Genomic DNA, 11,988 nt, shown 5'->3' with positions numbered 1-11,988 from the left:
TGGATAGGATGTGTAGATACGAATATACATAGTTATATGCGGCGTTGTTTCTTCGCATCACCTGTGAACGTAGAAGACGTACACTCTACCGTTTTTGTACGCGAGCCTTTCAAACTTTGGCATTCTCTCCCTTCGCCATGCTGTACACTGCTCTCTCTCTCTCTCCCTATATATATATATATATATATATATATATAAGTGTTTCCCGCTATGTGCTGAAACTGTGTTTTTTTTTCGATTTCGTGTCTATGTGTATGTCCCTATTTATACTTGTGTATTCACTTTCATTCGGTCTATTCTATCCTGTCTTTTTTGCCTAAGTTCATGTTAGTAAGAGGACGCTAATGAAAACGAATGAAGGAAACACACTCTTATATATAATGCAGCTAAGGGCAGTTGTAACACCGCAGCATATAGAACTGGAAGTCTTTCAGGCTCTCACACCCTTTTCGTCACGTTTACACTGGTCGCCCTTCGATTTTGCTGCGACCTGCCGATGACATTCTGAGTCTGTTTCCATTTTCCTGAACTGTGGCAATAATCAATGCAAAAATTTCATTTGATGCAAGCCAAGCCCTCTACCCGATTTCTGGTTTTGTCACTGCCACCCAATACAACTACAAGCATTATAAATTATTGCTACAGTCCGTAAAGACCTAGATACGGCATTATCGATAGAATCACAACGGTTGGCACCGCACACACGGTTGCGCTCTCCTCTTCTCACCGGTTTTTCCATCTATTTTCTACTATAAATAACGCAAATCTGCTCGCTACTGTCTGCGTTTTTCTGCACTGCTAGAATATGATCTACAGTATAGTTTTCCACATAGTACTGGCCCCGTAGAGACGTTGCTCTTGATCGAACTTTATTGATCAGCAAGATGAGCAAGTCGGTCGCAGTAATTAGTGAAGCCTATAGCGCGCTTGTGCCTGTGTCAAAAATAGGCGCAATCGTGACAACGATCGCTACCGTGTCGCTAGAAAAATGACTGGAAGGTGTGTTATTTCAAAATTACTTCACAAGGTCCCCAGATATTTTGGCCAAGTGGAATCTTTCCAGTGCACGCCCTATTCATTAACGGACATCAAATACTACTGCACATGTCGGTATAAAAAAAAAAAAACAAACACTTGAGAGAGACTGAGCAAATTATATATTCAGAAACATATATCGTTATCTTTGCAAGCAGATTACCAATTATATGTAACACGCACATTCTCGATACAGTCTATCTAACAGCAGATACCGTAAGAACTGCTTCGCACCTTATACGATTTTACGGCTGTTACATGTTGACAACATAGAACCTCGTCGTACAAGCCGTTTCAAAGCTTTTTTTTTTTTTTTTTTTTTTTTACTGGTTTGTTTTTCTTCACGATAAGATATCGCAATCACGTTAGAGTTCATCATTGTACGCCTTGTTTTATTATATTCCATATAGTACAAACGGTGCTGTCAGTAGCAAAAAAAGTCAAACGGAAGGTGGTTCTGTTTGTGTCTTTGGCTGTTCACGCGCCCAATGATTCATTATGGCCAAGTCGAGCAACTGTATTAAAAACTCTAATTCTTAAATGATTTTGTCGTTAGGAATCAGCAGAAGTGAAAAACACATTTAAAAAATCTATCCCGTATATATTGAATTAGGTTGTGTTTTTTGCCGTACGTCGCCACTCGATGCCCATGTCGACAAGACAGAAGAGTTCATCTTTTTATCGAGCGTAACTAGCAAGTTCTTTGTAGATGATAAAATGCCGCTGATCCAAGTAGTGCCTCGTGCTGTGGGGAACAATGTTTGGATCAACGTATTTCGAAGGAGATAGTTCTATTAGAGTTGCCGCTCAGTGAGAACAAGTGCAGTTAAGCGCTTCCCAAACTTATTGCGGGTCCCTGCTATTTCTAATCTCTGTATGTATTTTCAGGACACGCATTTAAAGTGTGGCCGAGGTTTCTAACGCATGACCTTTTTTTTGTTTCTGTGCCAACGCTTACATCTTCGCCAAACACAAACAGTTCGCCATCGTCAAGACATCAAAAAATGAACTCCCATTGGCCACCTATATCCAGTATTGCTTGTATGGCATGGTGGCACGTTTCCCGGAAGTCTTAAATTTATGAATATAGAATGCCAAGTTTCTTCAAGCAAGCTCTTTCTGTTCCAATCGCATCTAAGGTTACTTAGGGTGATCATACCTTTGTCCCTTATTTCGTTGTCGTTTCCTTAAGCCCCCCAGTTCGTGCTAAATTCAAGTAGCTCGATTTAACTCTGTAAGTAAAGAAGAAGAAAGAAGCTTGCAAAACGTAAAATATATTACCAAACTACTGAAGGTTGAAAAATTCGCTTGAACATGTCTATTACTCATCCGTCCGTCCGTCCGTCCATCCATTGTCATCTGCAGTAGAGTAAGAAATTAGCTGTATGGAAGCGGACAATCGGACCGCTATCGTACCTGCTCGTCAAAGTTGATGTTCTAGATTTTTATATGTCGAGTTGTCTCGAATCAAAAACGCGCATTGATTCGTGCTATCAGTGCTTCTTTCATGCGTTTTGAACAACGAATACATAATATCTGAGACGCAAGCTAGAAGGGGATACATCAGCTGAAGTACCCGGCGCCATATTTCTAGGCTAGATCTGCCTAGCGGTCCGCATATACTAATATTCAGTGGACATACGATGGCGCAAAAGCAACCACATCACCACCATCTTGCAACGGCCGGCGTCGCATCCGACAGAGCACTGCGTAATACCGTTTGTCGTCGCCATCGTTGCTATGTCCGACCTTTATCGACACGCATCCTACTTCTGGTGCGTATCCGCTCGATCTGTTACTATGCGGTTTATCTATTTTCTTTCTAATTCTCTCTTTGCAACTTCTATTTTTTCTCACTTTTTCTTTTGCAGTCCTGCCATCATTATTTCGTGCTTGTTACGTTCCGTCGATGTCGCTGCGCCGCCGCCGCCGCCGACGATGCTGGGAAATCAACGTACACGATCAACATAGATATGTCTCTATCGATGTTCCTTACATGGTGTACCCTCCATTATATTATACATTTTCGCTTGTCTATTCTGTGTTGTTTTTTCATTACCCGCTGGCTTCTTCGCCGTTGACTCACTTCACCTTCGTCGGCGGCGGCGGCGGCTCCGCTAAAATTGTGTGATTCAGTTAGGCCTTGTGTTCTCTAGTCGTCTGACGAATGGCCGACGTCATGTGGTGCGCATTAATTTTACATGAGAACTTTATTTATTTATACGTTTTGTTGTGTGCGTGGATGGATGACTCTGCGGCCGTTTTGCTTCTACGAGGATTGCTAGATCTTTTTGTGATTCTTCGCCTATTCTTATTATGCCTTGAACTTCTTTTGTCGCTCGTAGGCCACTCGCTGTGAGGATTTAGCTCAGCTGTATTTTGTGGCCCTCTTTTTTCTCGTTCCTCATGCTGATGTTGCGTGGCCTGCTTCTGTTAAGTGGCTCGGACGTGGTAGGCTCGAGCCGGGCGTCGTGGAGCGCCTGCTGCTGCTGCTGCTGCTGTCGTCTTTAGCTTTTTGTTTTTTAGAAAAGAGAGAGGAAAGCAAGCGACAGAGTTCCTGGAGTGCGTGAACTCATCGATGCCCTGCGGCTGTCAGGCGAAAATTCGCGGAGATTGTGCATCCTGCGCAGGCCTGTCGTCGTGTACGAAGTGGACCGCCGTCTCATTCTGAACAGCAGAGCATGAAAACAGTGACGATGTTAAACCCGAAGGGAGAAATACAGAGAAATAGAAAGTAGCAAAAGATACAACAGAAAAAAAAAAGACGTATTAGATGTATATAAATCATTCTCGGGAACATCTTCGTGAATTTATCATAAATAAGTAGTCACCATTGCCGTCATTGTCAACTTATGAGAGACCTCGCCGCTGCTTTTCTTTACTCTGCCCCTTTAACTCGTTTTTTTCATCTCTTGATGACCTTATTCGTTGTATATTATACATATAGAGCGATGTGAGGCGCACGTATTCACATAATCAACATAATAGTAAGTGAAACCTGGACACTGTGGCCGTCGTTGTAGCAGATCGGTGTCTTTATTAACATAATGCATTAGCATGCAGAGCGTTACGAACAACGGTGACTTGAAGATGTCCAACGTGACACTGCTTTATCACTATATTAAAATGAAGATCAACTTGTGTGTCAGCTAGTCATCTGTCTGTCTGTCTCTCTCTCTGTCTCCTTGTTTCTTTACCCATATCCGCAACTTCATATATTCTATACGTAATTGACTCACGAACAACGTTACTCCTCTGCTTTCACTGATTCATACTAAACGCCACTTACTACCCTGAGCGTCGTGAGATAGCTTGCTTTTTAGCTGATCCGTTTATGAAGGGGAAGTCGTTGGCTGTTCGAGATTCCAACAAGCTGTTCTACACTGATTATATCATTCAGCTAAATTATCTGCGATCGTAAAAAATCACTGCGCCTTCTATATTAATAAGTTCTAATTATAAATGACTATTGGCAATGTAACATGCTTTATACATTTTGCCGTCCACTAAGCATCGTACAGACAATGTAGTTGTTTTCCAGGCCGCCATCAATGAAGTAGAAGAGCGTCTGTTTTTAGAGTAAATTGTCTCTTTAAAGACAGCAACGTTCACAGAAGTAGGTACGACGGTCCTTAAGCTTGCTTTGAAGAGGTTATTAAAGTAGAGCATGCTATTTGGTCTCAAGTACTCCGTCCTAGGGCACTGAACACGCCCGACCTGCTCCTGATAATCTTCAGTCCTTAGATCAAAAGTAAATCTTAGATATATAAAATTACTTAATATCACTCGCAGGCTCTGATCTGCGTCCATCAGTAGACGGTTGGAGGATACCCGCAAGGCAAAAGTGGAAGTTCCACGAAATACGAGATTATGTCACAGTGAGTACAGCCTTCCAAGAATATATTTAGGATTGTCCCTATCTATAATCGAGAAAACAATGCCTGCTAATGAACCTACATACACTAAGTTCAATCAACAACTGCCCTTGAAAGACACTATTCGCAATTTAGCCTCTTAAAAAGCTAAAAAAAAAAAAGAAAAAGCAAATGGGTCCAGCTTTATAGCTGTGATGCCGACCCTCGCGAAAGCGCTCAGCCATCGTGGCACCAAGTCAAATACACGACAGCTTAGCTAAGTCCGTTAGGACAAGCACTTTAAGCGCTTCCTGGCGAGGCCACTGAGTCGATAAGGCTCTCTGTGCGAGTCTCTCGAGCGCCCTCTGCAACCAGCCTCAAGACCTACAACAGTTTTCAACATGAGAGAGGATAGAGTGCGTCCTAAAAGTGACGGGGCCGACTTCGTCACGCGAAAGTCTCAAGCATATAGAATGCAAATCTATCGGGCTACGCATAAACTAACTGTGAAAGGAAAGCAATTTTTTTCAAAACACTGAACAAAATAGGGTTATTGTCTATACGGTAGATAAGCTGTTATTATTAGGGCAATATATAGATCTTTAGCAGCTCTCCTATGCTTACTAAGAATGCCTAGAATACTACCTAAAACTGGCAAGTTGGTCAAAAGTTAAAAAGTCTTACTGTTATTGTTCTATTACGCGCAATAGGGAACCTTAATACTCTGCTACCATTAATACTCTGCTTCCCTTATGAAGATGATACAAGTTACTTACTTAGATGTGTAATCTGTTGCTGGTCCTACATTTTATTCTTTATAGATGTCATCCTGTGAAACATACGCTAAAATATCCCATATACCGATTTTCTTAAGGGCATAATATTGAGTTCGTTACGCGAAACGTCTGAGACTTCTACATTCAACTAAATACTGTCCAGTTAACAATAGCTAAATGCTATCTACTCCTCCCTACGGGGTCTAATAATCTTTACTCTTTTTCCTTGGCAAATATATCCGACCAGTTGCCCAGTGTTTCAGGGTAAATATAGTAAGTAGTACTCACATCACACCAGTTGCAATTGTAACGTGTAGCAAGATTACTGTCATATATCTATATCGTTTAGCATCATATGTGAAATAATAACAAAGCGATTCATATCGTTCAGCTTACAATATAAATGTGACAGACTCAGCTTTTCTGATAGATGACTGGCAATACATATTGTAAACGAGTTCCTATATTCAGTGATAACGACAGCAACGAAGTTTTCGATCTTCTTCGCGCTCTTCCAGGATACCGACAGGCAGTCGAACAAGGGTGTCTCGACCCATCGTGTCCCGAGAAGTAATAGCAACAGACATGCCATCTATGCTAGCCACCTTCTGGTCGACGGCTGGTTGTTCGCTGGTACTGCTAAGCGTGATTTATATTGTCATCTCATATTTGCCTAAGATGTCCGTTAGAAAAATAACGGAAGCTCGAATACTACTATCGCGAGGGCACATCACGTAGCCGTGTCATTAGTCTAGGTGGCATCACTTAGAGTTGACCTGCTGCTGTCTGCTCATCGTTTTGCCGATGTATCACGAGAATATCTTCTATCAGGGCCGCTGGCATTCCGAAGTAGATATCTGCATTTTGAACGCCAGTGGCGCTAGAGGCAGCATGTAGAAAAACAAGAGCGACCGTTAACTACGAAACCGCGTTGTACGGCGCTGCTGACGCCTCCAGACGGCGCGTTTCCGACAACGGTTTCAGATGTTAACTACACTTCCTATTTGCTGCGGCAGCCATATTCAGAGATTTCAGTTTTGTTTCATCTAGTACAAGAGAGCACCTGCTCTGCTAAGCAACTGTTCAGTCGATATGGCCCAGACTGAATGTACGTACACACAAGAAAACAAAACAAGAAGGACATGAAAACCGGGAACTCCGACATGAGGTTGGGATAACCATTCCATAGACATCTAACATAGATTTAAGGTGGTAATACCAAAGGCCCCGTATAGACCCCACTACAAGCTGAAGAAGACACCAGACGAAAAAAGAAGTCCAGAGTATTTATAGCAATTTCTCTAGGTTTTCCAAGACCACATTTTCCAGTCGGCTCTCTACTCCTTCCGCCAGCCTGGTCGACCCCCTGTTCAATGTCCATGATTAGAAACGACGATGCGTATGGTTTATCCTCAGCATGTGCAGGCCATACCTTGCCTGCTCATCGAGGCAGACAGCTATTGGCTAGCGCGAACACCTCTAGGGCGTTATTGCAGGCACAGCTATCAACAAGATGTTTTCCTGTATGACTGATGACAACATTCGCCTACTGGTGACCTATCCCGCTCGAGGCTTACTCACTCAGCCACAGCTTCTCCGGCAGCCTCCTTCTCCTAATGAATTCGAAGACGCAGAGGCGGGCAGAAATGTGCCGGTAAAGACCCAGCTTCGTTCGCTTTTCCATCTCTCTCTCTCTCTCTCTCTCTCTCTCTCTCTCTCGAATTCTGCCGCTTGCTCTCGTGAGTTTTCTTCCTAAACTGCGGCCTGTTATGGGAGAGAGATTAAAGTTGTGAACAGGCGGTGAACTACAGCCATATATTCGTATACGACTGTGATCGCCGTTCTTCATCGATCACCATGCGAGCGTACCACTTTGTTGTTTGTCAAAGGCGAAAGACAGCCCATCAGAGGAAACGGCCCAGCAACAGCAGCAGCGGGAACGTCACCAGAAACGATTAAAAGTAAATCTCTATAGGTATCGTGCGACACGCGCCCAGAAGTGTGAACCACGAAATCCAAGTAACGAAATATCAAAGGAACCTATCGGATGCATATATGCTAACGTCATTTTGTTTCACTTTGAACACTATTATACTCGACAGTGCTCGGCAGGCCGCCTACTACTAGTTCCTGTTGCATTCGCAACGCGAGCTTCTAGTCGTTTTCCTACCTGTTGTTTCTTTTTATTGTTGTTTTAGCGTATGCCGCCGACTGTCGCTGTCCGCGTTACGTCATTCCGAAGAAACAGGATCGAGCTAGAATAACGCCTATAGCCAGCGTATATATTGTATCAGCAATATCATCCGGGTGATCATCACCAACAATCGTTCATTGCATAGAGACTCATCGGTGAGAGTAAACCAAGTACCTAATGTGAGCATTTTGGCTTTTTTTTTGTTGTTTTTTTGAATCTCTTTGGTATCGCTTTTTTTTTGGTTTTGGGACTTAGTTGTTGTTACAGCTTAGTCAGGGTTGGAGCCTAGCAATGGTACAGCCTGTGTAGCTACTGGTTCGAGGCAATAATCAGAAACTCAACGAAATCAAGTATAAAGAACTTTAGCACTGGGTGTGCATACACAAAATGGGACTGATAATTGAAGATAGCTTAGGCTAGCAATTAAGCAAAGTAAATTATAAAAGAAAACAAACAGTGAGGAGTTAAATATAACAATTGGGCATAGGAAAAGAAAGCAACATCACTTATTTACTGACCTAATGCTCTGTGCTCGCGCAGTATGGCTATGTAAGTTACTGTCCTGAAATCGTCGACAAATTCCGTCGCACCAAAGTTAGAACTTCGCTCAACATTAACGAAGAGCTAAAAGTAAGTTAAGCAAGCAAACGCCACGCCGATGTTACTATACGGTGATCATTTCATCTAGACGTTGATTACTTTATTTCCAATAAACGAGGCAGTATCGATGCGAAAACAGAATCCAACAAGTTTAGCCTTAAATCGTGTCCATTTTTGAACGTTCCAGTTAAACCACTTGTTACGGCGCTAAAGACGATACCAGACAGAATACAATCGTGGGACGATTACGATGTTTGCTCGACGTGTCATGCTGCCGACATCCCGTGTTTTTCAAAGCAGAATCCCTGCCTGCAAGGCGGCAGAGGCCTGTGTCAGGAAAGCAAGCTGTCACCGGCTAGACTCATATTTCAGCGACTTCTATTTCCAGGGTGACTGCCGCTATTGATGCCGCGGGTCATGGGATCGCACCGCTGACACCAGTCGCCAGGCTCAAGACACCTTTTGAACCGCAACTTGTCCAGAATAAAAAGTATCATGATGTGATAGCGCACTAGAGGTTGCTGCTGGTCACCACATGCGTACTTGTAGGCGATAGGACTGTTCTACCGATATTGCGGGGTACCTTTGTTCGATGCTATGACTACGCATCAAGGGGTGCACGTAAAGCTTCCCTTAAGCCTTAGGCGCGACGCTCGCAGATGTTCTTTTAGAGCAAAGAGATCGCCAGCCATATGTACGATAGAAAGACCTTAGAAAGGGAAATTGGACAATTACTTTTAATTGGCGCTTTTTTTGAGCGATATCGTGCAGTGTTATCAAGGGGCTACTATCAGAACGACTCGACTCGATATGTTGATCATAAACGTAAAGTGACAGGATGCTATTTTGTTGGGTTCCGTCAAAACAACGGAATCAGTCTTGTACTAAGCGGGAAGGGAGAGTTGTGTGTCTAGAGGGAAGGCACCTTTCAAGGACCATCATTCGGTCTGGCCAATGTAGCTACAAATAAACATGTCTATCTATATAGAACACAGTCCAGTCAGTGTAAAGGGGCAGAGGAGACGACCATTTCCGTGAATGCCGAGTAGAGGGAACGATTGGCTGAGAACGTATGCTTGTTTTCGACGAAAAAGGACACGAAAAGAACAGACGTGCGCGTCGTAGAGGGAACGTTTCAACTAGATTTCAATTACTGGATCAATGGATCACATTCACTGCGTAGAAGGATAGCTAACGAGCTAGATTCGCAGATAAGGCGAACGGCGTACAAGATCCACGAACAGAGCGTGCACATTTTTTATACGACGTAACACAACAATCGTCCAGCTGCTAAGCGTGCATGAGTGTCATCTTTTATTCATTCTATTTGCAGCTGATCTAGAAATGGATCTCACTTGACCCTTTTGTGGATCTGTGTGTTCCGTGACATCGGCAGACCATTGTAGGCATAGCGGTGCATTAGCGAGACAGTATGTGGGCATCGTTGAAGATGAGTTGGCTATTCCCCTCTAAACTAAACCTCTTTGGATGAGAAAGACTAGTCATTGTATTTCACTAGATACTGCTATACAGTCGAGAACCAAGTACCTTAGCTATACAAGCAACAGCAAGTGCGACAACGAAATTTAAGATTTGCTTTTTTTTTGCTTGCTATTTATGATTCTTATACGTTTGCCTTCGCTAGTGTTTACGTTTCTAAGGCTAATTGCTGATGGCAACCCTTCTCAGTATGCGGGCTTCGACGTACAAAGCTGCTTGTGTCGGCTGGCTCGAGCATGCCTATTTTCCCGGCGAAGTCATAGACCTCAGCTATAAACCCCCCCACCTGAAGACAACGCATCGGCAGTAGCTGCACCGAGTCACGTCATAGGTCGTAAACCGACACGGCAATCTCACTATCACCCTTGCGTTTGGCAGTACGACGTAACTGCCTCCGTCGTTTGGCATATTAATATGATGGCAGAACGAAGCGTATTTGATGAAGTCAAGGGCAGTGTATCGCAGCGATCCCGGAGTCAATGCAGCTTTGCACATGCATGCATATCTGTCTATGTAACCATAATACGGTCTGCTCAGTTCTGTCCGGGATGCGATTGCTGCTATAGGAACACCAACATCAACTAAATTGTCAACGACGCTCCTCGTCTCATCCTTCTACGTCATCTATAATATAACCATAATACAGCTTACTCTGGTTGTTTTTATTGTTTCGCATACGCTATTCAGACGGTGGATAAGTTTCTTCCAGTTTCTAGTGAGTGTGCGAATCTTTATGCTTTTGTAATATGTAGTAGTCTTCACAAGCACGAGTAGGTATGCAATAAATGAAATGTAACCAAATGGACTTTATGAGAGCGTGGATGGAAATTTGCTCGTGTGTTATTTTGTGTCTCTAGATTCAAGGGCAATGGACGCCAACGAACGTGGCAGGGGCTAAGTTGTGCCGTCGAAAAGTATCATCTGCTCTAAACAATCGTAGAAAGAAAGCACGAGGGGCTGCTGGCACTACCCCTTCAGACTGGTTGCAAACATGTGGCTCGATCTATCATTGACATTCGTATGATCGATCAGACGTCCTAGCTTCCTGTAGAGTTCGTCCAGGCTGGTTGCTTTGCTTGCTTATTTGATGCCCCCTTCCCAAACAGCGTGCCCCCAGTGGTGATACGTCACGCAGGCCTTCTTTCGCTCACAAACCAGTAAAACGATGAAATAGACAATAAGGCAGCATGTCTCACTACTATATATAAAGTTCACTGTCCAAAATAATAGGGGATCTGTAGACGACCAGGAGTTTTTACGGCAGGACGTGACCGATAATACACTACTTTGCTCGTCAGAAGAATGCTCTCTAGCAAAATTTTGATTGAGTTGTTTATCCCAAATCACACTTTTGTTGTCCTAAAGAGAGTCATAGAAGTACACCATAGCTTAAAGGGCGAGCGTGCTGTCTATATTGAGGTGAAGGCTAGTGATATGAAACGATAGTATCGTCAGGAGACACGGCCAGTTGTGGCATTTGACGCGATGCTTACTTAATGTCATTTAATATATGCATTACCGCTGATGACGTCTCTCTGCCAGTGGGTCCTCGTTCGATCCAGACACGTCGTCGATCTACATACGTTTGTTAGTCGTAGGACTCGAGCACAGGAACAGGGACCATTCTAATGTTTGTGGATCTATTTTGAATGCGTACTTCGTGCAAGATATGATATATTGTACACTTCTAATAAGAACGTTTAAGATAGTGGGCGTCAGTATGTCGGCGGTATTATCATCACAAATATCGAACGAAATATACGCTCGGTACCAACACAGTATTGTCTTGTACTATGTACGTTTCGTCTAAACACTTGCATCTCAAACAGATCAGTACATCGTGCGGCACGACATATGAAACTGAGAATGTACTGCTAATTTAGTTTCATATATAGTCCGTGCATATCTGTGACATGTATGTAACGAATTGTTTAAGATACACTCGTTATATAATGTTATTATGTTTATTGTTTAAACAATATATAACTGTGCTTGACATATATTTAATGCATAAACTGAAGCCATAAAC

At 43.1% G+C, this 11,988-nt stretch overlaps 2 long non-coding RNA genes across 2 annotated transcripts; one reads left to right on the top strand and one right to left on the bottom strand.

Moving 5' to 3' along the window:
• Positions 1-1,336: 1,336 nt before the first annotated feature.
• Positions 1,337-8,495, bottom strand: LOC111259295 (uncharacterized). The gene is made up of 2 exons (XR_002679555.2): positions 8,378-8,495; positions 1,337-3,702 (listed from the first exon to the last, which is right to left on the bottom strand). It is a non-coding gene; the product is annotated as an uncharacterized LOC111259295 (long non-coding RNA).
• Positions 5,454-10,609, top strand: LOC111259294 (uncharacterized). Its single transcript, XR_002679554.2, has 3 exons — positions 5,454-7,626; positions 7,864-8,038; positions 8,400-10,609. It is a non-coding gene; the product is annotated as an uncharacterized LOC111259294 (long non-coding RNA).
• Positions 10,610-11,988: the final 1,379 nt, after the last annotated feature.

This window comes from Varroa jacobsoni, unplaced genomic scaffold (genome assembly GCF_002532875.2).
Source record: "Varroa jacobsoni isolate VJ856 unplaced genomic scaffold, vjacob_1.0 scaffold_317, whole genome shotgun sequence".
NCBI lineage: Eukaryota > Metazoa > Arthropoda > Arachnida > Mesostigmata > Varroidae > Varroa > Varroa jacobsoni.
Note: the sequence above shows the minus strand (reverse complement) of the source record. Positions and strands in the feature narration are given on the sequence as shown.